The sequence below is a fragment of the Amblyraja radiata genome, chromosome 3 (assembly GCF_010909765.2).
Source record: "Amblyraja radiata isolate CabotCenter1 chromosome 3, sAmbRad1.1.pri, whole genome shotgun sequence".
Classification (NCBI taxonomy): Eukaryota; Metazoa; Chordata; class Chondrichthyes; order Rajiformes; family Rajidae; genus Amblyraja; species Amblyraja radiata.
Window position 1 is genome coordinate 95,280,864 of NC_045958.1, and position 6,598 is coordinate 95,287,461.

General features: G+C 44.1%; 1 long non-coding RNA gene across 1 annotated transcript; it reads right to left on the minus strand.

The window, feature by feature from the left end:
- Positions 1-1,194: 1,194 nt before the first annotated feature.
- LOC116971317 lies at positions 1,195-6,386 on the minus strand. Its single transcript, XR_004411468.1, has 3 exons — positions 6,320-6,386; positions 2,608-2,679; positions 1,195-1,314 (listed from the first exon to the last, which is right to left on the minus strand). It is a non-coding gene; the product is annotated as an uncharacterized LOC116971317 (long non-coding RNA).
- Positions 6,387-6,598: the final 212 nt, after the last annotated feature.

Genomic DNA, 6,598 nt, shown 5'->3' on the forward strand with positions numbered 1-6,598 from the left:
TTCAATGATATCATGACTGATTTCCCACCTGTGCTAAACGCTCACCCCTGTGCTCTTCAAGAGCATGAAAAGTCTGACGAAGGTGTATCCAGCACGAATGTTAGTGCTTTCTCTTTTCACAGAGGTTGCCTGACCTGTTGTGGGTTTCCAGATATTTCTGTTTCCAGATATTCTCCATCTATCTCTGGCCCAAAATATTAAAAACTCAATCTTTTGAGGAAGAGAGTTCCAAAGACTGTTGATCTAAGAAACGAAAATCAAGTCATCCTAAAATGGGTGACCCCTACTTGTGAACAGTAACTCTTCAATCCAGGTTAGCTCACACGAGCAAACATCTTCTCAAATCCATTCTGCAAAGATGCTTTGGGAGCTTAGTCAAGTTTTTTCTCACTTTAATGCCTCTAATTTTTACATCCATGATACTGCATGTTCCCCCAGTCCCACTCCAAACACGTCTGTTGCTGAAACCCATATCCCTATCTTCAATCATTCCAGCCTTGTCACCTCTTACGTGAGTTTTAATCTGTACAAAACGCTCCATTGGCCTCCACTGGCTCCAGCTCGGGGGCATCTCAGTGTGAAGATTCTCTTTTCCCATTGTCTGTAAGCTGGTCCACTTTGCTAATCTTGGGATCTCTACCTTCTCCAGCTTGCCTCAGAAACATCCCCTCTTTGTTTCTCAGACCAATAGGAGCTCCCTTCCTCAATGACAGTGGCAGCACAGTGGCGCAGCAGGTAAAATGTGCAAACTCCACACTGGGATCGAACACGGGTCTCAAGCGCTGTGAGGCAGCAGCTCTGCCAGCAGCACCACAACACAGCACCAGAGATCTGGGTTCAATACTGAGCTTGGGTGCTGTTGGTATAGAGTCTGTGATTGGCCCCATGAATGCTTGTCTTACCTCCGGATGTTCCAGTTTCCTCCAACACCTCATAGATATGCGGGTTAAATCGCCCCTAAGATCCAGGGAGATGATGAGAAAGTGGGTTGATATAGAATTAGTGTGAAAGTATGACCAATGGTTGGCATGAACTCAGTGGGCAGAAGAGCCTATTTCCATGCTGTATCCATAAAATTACAACTTTTAACCACTCTGCCACAGGAGCTGGATCGTGAAAGCTGGCCTTTACTTCCTGCATCTCTTCCTCCTGGTTACCTCCGTGCAAATTCCAAATGATAACCATCACTGTACTCACCAACATTCCTGACCAATTCTCCCGGAGTTGGGACTGCCTGGGTGGCTGCCCTGTTTCTTGTCTCTGTGTTTAAATCAACAACACTGTAAATAGGATCCCCTTCAGGCTCCTGTGAACCTGTCAACGACACAAAAAAGCAATGCGTATTTTAATGGAGAAATTAGAGCCCCCCATACTGTCCACCCCATCCCCTCCCACAGGGTCAAAACTGTAGATAAAACGAAAGGGAATCTTGGAGTAATCGCAAAATGCAGAACTTTCCAACCCTATCCTCAGGCGTGGTGGAGGGTTACATAGATGAGGTTCTTTGTGCAAACCTATGAGATACATTGATCAGGTATTGTTACTTTGGGAATAATAGGATCAATTCCAAATTACAATGGCCTTTCAAAACCAAAGCTGGTGTATTAGATATAATATTGGTCTCCTTACCCCATAAAGGAATGTACAGGCAATTCCGCTATACCACGAATGCTGCATTCTTAAGGAACATCTTATTGTATAAAATTACATTCTGAAAATAATTGTGCCAATGAGAAAAAGGAGGTAAGGGGCTAGTGATTATGAGGCTTGCAATGACAATGTTATTTCTCCCACTGGTTTTTTAAAAACAAAGATCTTTTTTATAGCTCCAAGTTTAGTTTTGTAGCTGCAATCTACAAATACTGATGGCTCAATGTTACATTGTTTAATAATCACTGCACACATGTCAATTTAAATGATTGCTTGGCCACCCATAATGATCTGTATTCATAAGAGACAGTGGTGACTGCTTACTGCAGGGAGGTTACATGAACATGTTTTTTTCTCCCCAGGTTGTTTTTTCCAAGATAGCTTTTTTTCTGCTTTCCAAAGTAACTTTTAACCGGGTCTCTACTTCCTGATAGAGATTATTTTATAACCAATTCAAGCTGCATAATAGCATTACCTAATTCAGCAATCGTGTTGTAGCCAATTTGCGATTTCAAAACCTATGTTGAGCAGAACTACCTGTACTTACTTTGCAGGTTGAGCAGCAAAGGTTCATGAGGCTGGTTTTTGGGATGACAAAGAGATTAAATAGGTTGGACCTTAAATCTTTAGAGTTAAGGACAGGTGTCCAATACAAAATACTTCCAGTAGGTTCGACAGAGTAGATTAATTCCCATGACTGAGGAATATGGAATCTTAGTGCAAGCCCTGGGCCTCAAGGCGAGTCTTTTAAGTATTAATATTCCACTTGAACACACAACCTGATCTGCTCTGAGAGGGATTGTCTTTGCTGATCTAATTAGGAGGCTATGGGAGGTAGGGAAGGAGGGTAGGTGGTAGCGACAATTGAAAGGCCAGTTATTAAATGCGGGTTTGAGCTCTGCTTTTCCAAAGAATGTCCTCAATATGATAGGAAGTTTTGGCAGATTCTCCTATTACCTGGCTCTGATCCTTGTGGTTTACGACCATTGGCCACGCTGGCATCAACACAACACGCACGCTGCTGTGAACCTGTCAAAGACACAGGAAAGTATTCTGTGAGAATTCTCTCTCGATACCTCTCCCACTCTCCTCCTTTAACACACTTCTCTACTCTCAGCTCTCACCCATCCAGGCCTCCTAATTCCCTGCTCGAGTTCTTTCCTTTCATAATCTTCCTTAAAGGCCCTGTCCAATTTCTGTTCCTTAAACTTTGCATATGCACCCTTTTCTTTAGAGGCTAAATTTACAACCTCTCATCATTAAATCACTCTCACTTCCTGATGCAAACTTTCCCAATAGCAGCTGGTCCATAACTACTTTCCCCAGTAAAAAGCAAAGTTCTGGAAAAATTCAGAGGGCCACGCAGGCTCTGGGGTGGAGAGAAATGGATAGATAATATTTTGGGTCGCGATCCTTCATCAGATTGATGGAGTAGACTGGAGAAAGCTGGCAAGGAGAGTTGAAGGGGAACGGGTGTGGCAAAAACGGACAAATGTTGGTAGATTCAGAAGAGGGTTGAGTGGCAGACGGATGGAGCTGTGGCGGCGTACTGGCGACGACCCGACTTCGGAGGCTCGGCCGCGGGCCCAGTGGACGACATCGTCGGGAGCTCGCAGGTCACAGGTTGGTGATCTGTTTTTCCGGAGCTCCCACAACAACAGCTTCGTCCGCTGGACTGGAGGGCGGCAGCTTCGACCACCCTGGGCCGCGGAGTTTGAACCGGCCCATTCGCTGAGCTCGGATTCAGCCGCGGGACTGACTTACCATCACCAGGCGGGGTCAGAACATCGGAAGCCTGGATCGCCTCAGCGCAGAGGGAGAACAAGGAGGGAAGAGACAAAGACTTTAAGACTTTTGCCTTCCATAACAGTGAGGAGGTGCCTGGTGAACTCACTGTGGTGGATGTTAAATTTGTGTTTATTGTGTGTTTTTGTTATTTTATTATATGTATGACTGCAAGGCACGAAATTTCGTTCAGACTGGAAGGTCTGAATGACAATAAAGGATACTTTACTTTACTTTACAAAGGATTGAGATAAAATGAAGACAATGAAGACAGATGTAGAATCAAATAAGGAAGGAAGAAAACTGTGTAATATAAAACCAAAGGGCTGGATGTGTGTCTCAGTGGGCCTCCTTGTGTCCCAGTGTTGAACACTATTCAGTGCCAATCCTACCCTACCCTGTAATGTTCTATTGCATTAATCATGCCACATGCTTGCTCAGTAGACTAGCAAAAAGTTTGGCATTTCTCCAACACACTAGCCAATTTCTGCACCATTGAAAGCAAGACAAAGTGCTGGAGTAATTTAGCAAGTCAGGCAGCATCCCTGGAGAACGTGGATAGGTGACGTTTAGGGCTGGGACCCTTCATCAGACTGATTGGGATACTGTCAGGATGCTTCACAGCTTGGAAACAGCTCCCCAAGGCTAAGACATTTCAGAGAGTTGTGGATGTAGTCGAGTCCATCACACAGACCACACTTCCCACTATTGACTCCATCTGCACTTCACGCTGCCTTAGGAAAGCAGTCAACATAATCAAGGATATTTTTCACCTCGGTCATCCACTCTTCTCCCCTCTCCCGTTGGGCAGAAGATACATAAGCTTAAAGACTCAATCCACCAGATTCAGGAACAGCTTCTTCCCACACTTTTGTCAGACTACTGAACGGTCCTCCCACAAACTAAGGTGTAGTCCCGATCTTCCAACTTACATCAGTGCGACCCATGCATTTTTTCTCTTTTTATCTGAACTTTTTCTGGAGCTGTAACACTGTAATGAAGGAACTACAGATGGCTCAGTGGCACAGCGGTAGAGTTGCTGCCTTGCTGCACCAGAGACCTGGGTTCGATCCTGACTATGGGAGCTGTCTGTATGGAGTTTGTATGTTCTATCTGTAACCACTTAGGTTTTCTCTGAGTGCTCTGGTTTCCTCCTGCACACGACAGACATAAGAATTAATGATACAGGGTGCTCGCTGGTCGGCACAGACATGGTGGGCCAAAGAACCTGTTTCCACGCTGTATCTCTACTAAACACAATATTATGTACTCTGGTATTTTTCTCTTCACCCTGCCTGTTGTACTTGTATATGGATTGATTGTACTCATGTATGGTATGATTAGATTCAACCAAATAACATACAAACAAAGATTTTCACTGTATCACAATAGAAGTGACTATAATAATAAATTAATACATGAATGCAAGCATTTGTTGCTGTTGTACAAATCTAAGGACCTAATCAAGAACCTATCAATCTCCTCTTTAAATTTTCCACTGACTAGACCTCCACTGTTGCCTGTGGCATTGAATTCCACTGATTCATCAGTCTCTGGCTAAAAAAAAAAATCTTCCTCATCTCCATTCTAAAGGTTCATCCTTTTATTCTGAGGCTGTGCCCTCTGGTTCTGGACTCTCTCACTGCTGGTAACATTCTCTCCATGCCCACATGTCCTTTTGATAGCATAGAGACCAAGGACCTATACATTTATACCTGAGTTCATATCTTTTTGCATTAAAGGCCAACATTACATTTGTTTTCCGAAATCCACACGTTTGATACATAAAGTGAGTTATCTGTGAACATCGGTATTCCCCAATCTGTAACCGCTGGAACAGCATTGAAGTTTGACAGCTTTTTTCCCTGAAGTGCATTATCTCACATTTTCTCACATTCCCATGTTGTTTCCCAACGCACTTGGCTGGTCGATATATTCTCTTCAAACCTTGAGCCATCACATTCCCGCTCAGTTTCACATCATCTGCAAACTGGTCCATGATTGAATCGGAAAGCTCAGAACCTTTTTCAAATGATACCCAAGCATTTGAAGAACAGCGGGGATCTAAGGACAGAATCACAGCCGGACCTTCCCACAAATTCATCTGAGGGCAAGGGCAATGAATACCTTATCTCAGGACTGTATTATTAAGAACAGGAAATTCTGACCCTGTTATACCCAAGTCTATGGACAAGGTCTGTCAGGGTAGCAATGGTGAGGGCAGACTTGACCCTTCAAGGGTTACAGCCCCAGTCCACTAGAACTGAAGATTTAACCTTGGCACACGATATCTGTGCCGAGCATAATGCCAAATTAAACTAGTCGTATCTCTCTGCACATGGTTGATCTCTTCCCATTCCATGTATATTTATGTGTATAAATGCTCTTTAAACATTGCTAGTGTGTTAGCTTCCTCACCTCCCCTGGTTGCACGTTCCAGGCACCAACCATTCTGAACAAATGGCACTTCTTAAATCTCCGTTAAAAACATTCCTACTCTCACCTTAACCCATGCTCTCTAGCTTTTGACATCTCAACCCTGGGGAAAAAAGACTAACTACTCTTTCTAAGTGTCTCAGAATTTGACATTCTTTGATCAGTTCGCCCCTCAGCATCAGATGTTCCAGAGAAAAACAATCCATCCTCTCCTTATAGCTAAAATCTTCTAATCCAGGCATTATTCTGTAACCCTCTGCACCCTCTCCAAAGTGTCCAAATCCTTCCTGAAATGTGGTGACCAGAACTGGACAAAATACTCCAAATGTGGCCTAACCAGGGATGACTGGCCTCCTGTTCACATTTTCGGCCTATAATATTTGAAAAAGCCACCAGTCCCAAGAACACCCACAACAGCCCACAATGTAGTTGTTATTGGCAAACTCACCTTTTTTCAAAGACATGAGAGCAAATACCATCACAAGGAGGACAATAGCCAATATGGGTAATCCAATGTAGAGTTCCAGCCATATCCCACCATTTGGTAGGCGGATCTCACACGTGTCTATCTGGAGTTCATTCTCAGCCACACACGTGTATTTCCCTGGCAGCCTGGGGTGAAGCAGCTCTCCCACAGTCAGTAGTTTCTCTGGATCATGCGTGACTATCATCTCACTAATGTTCACGGGCAGTGCACTGTTCCCTGGGCCGATCCACGTGATGTTTG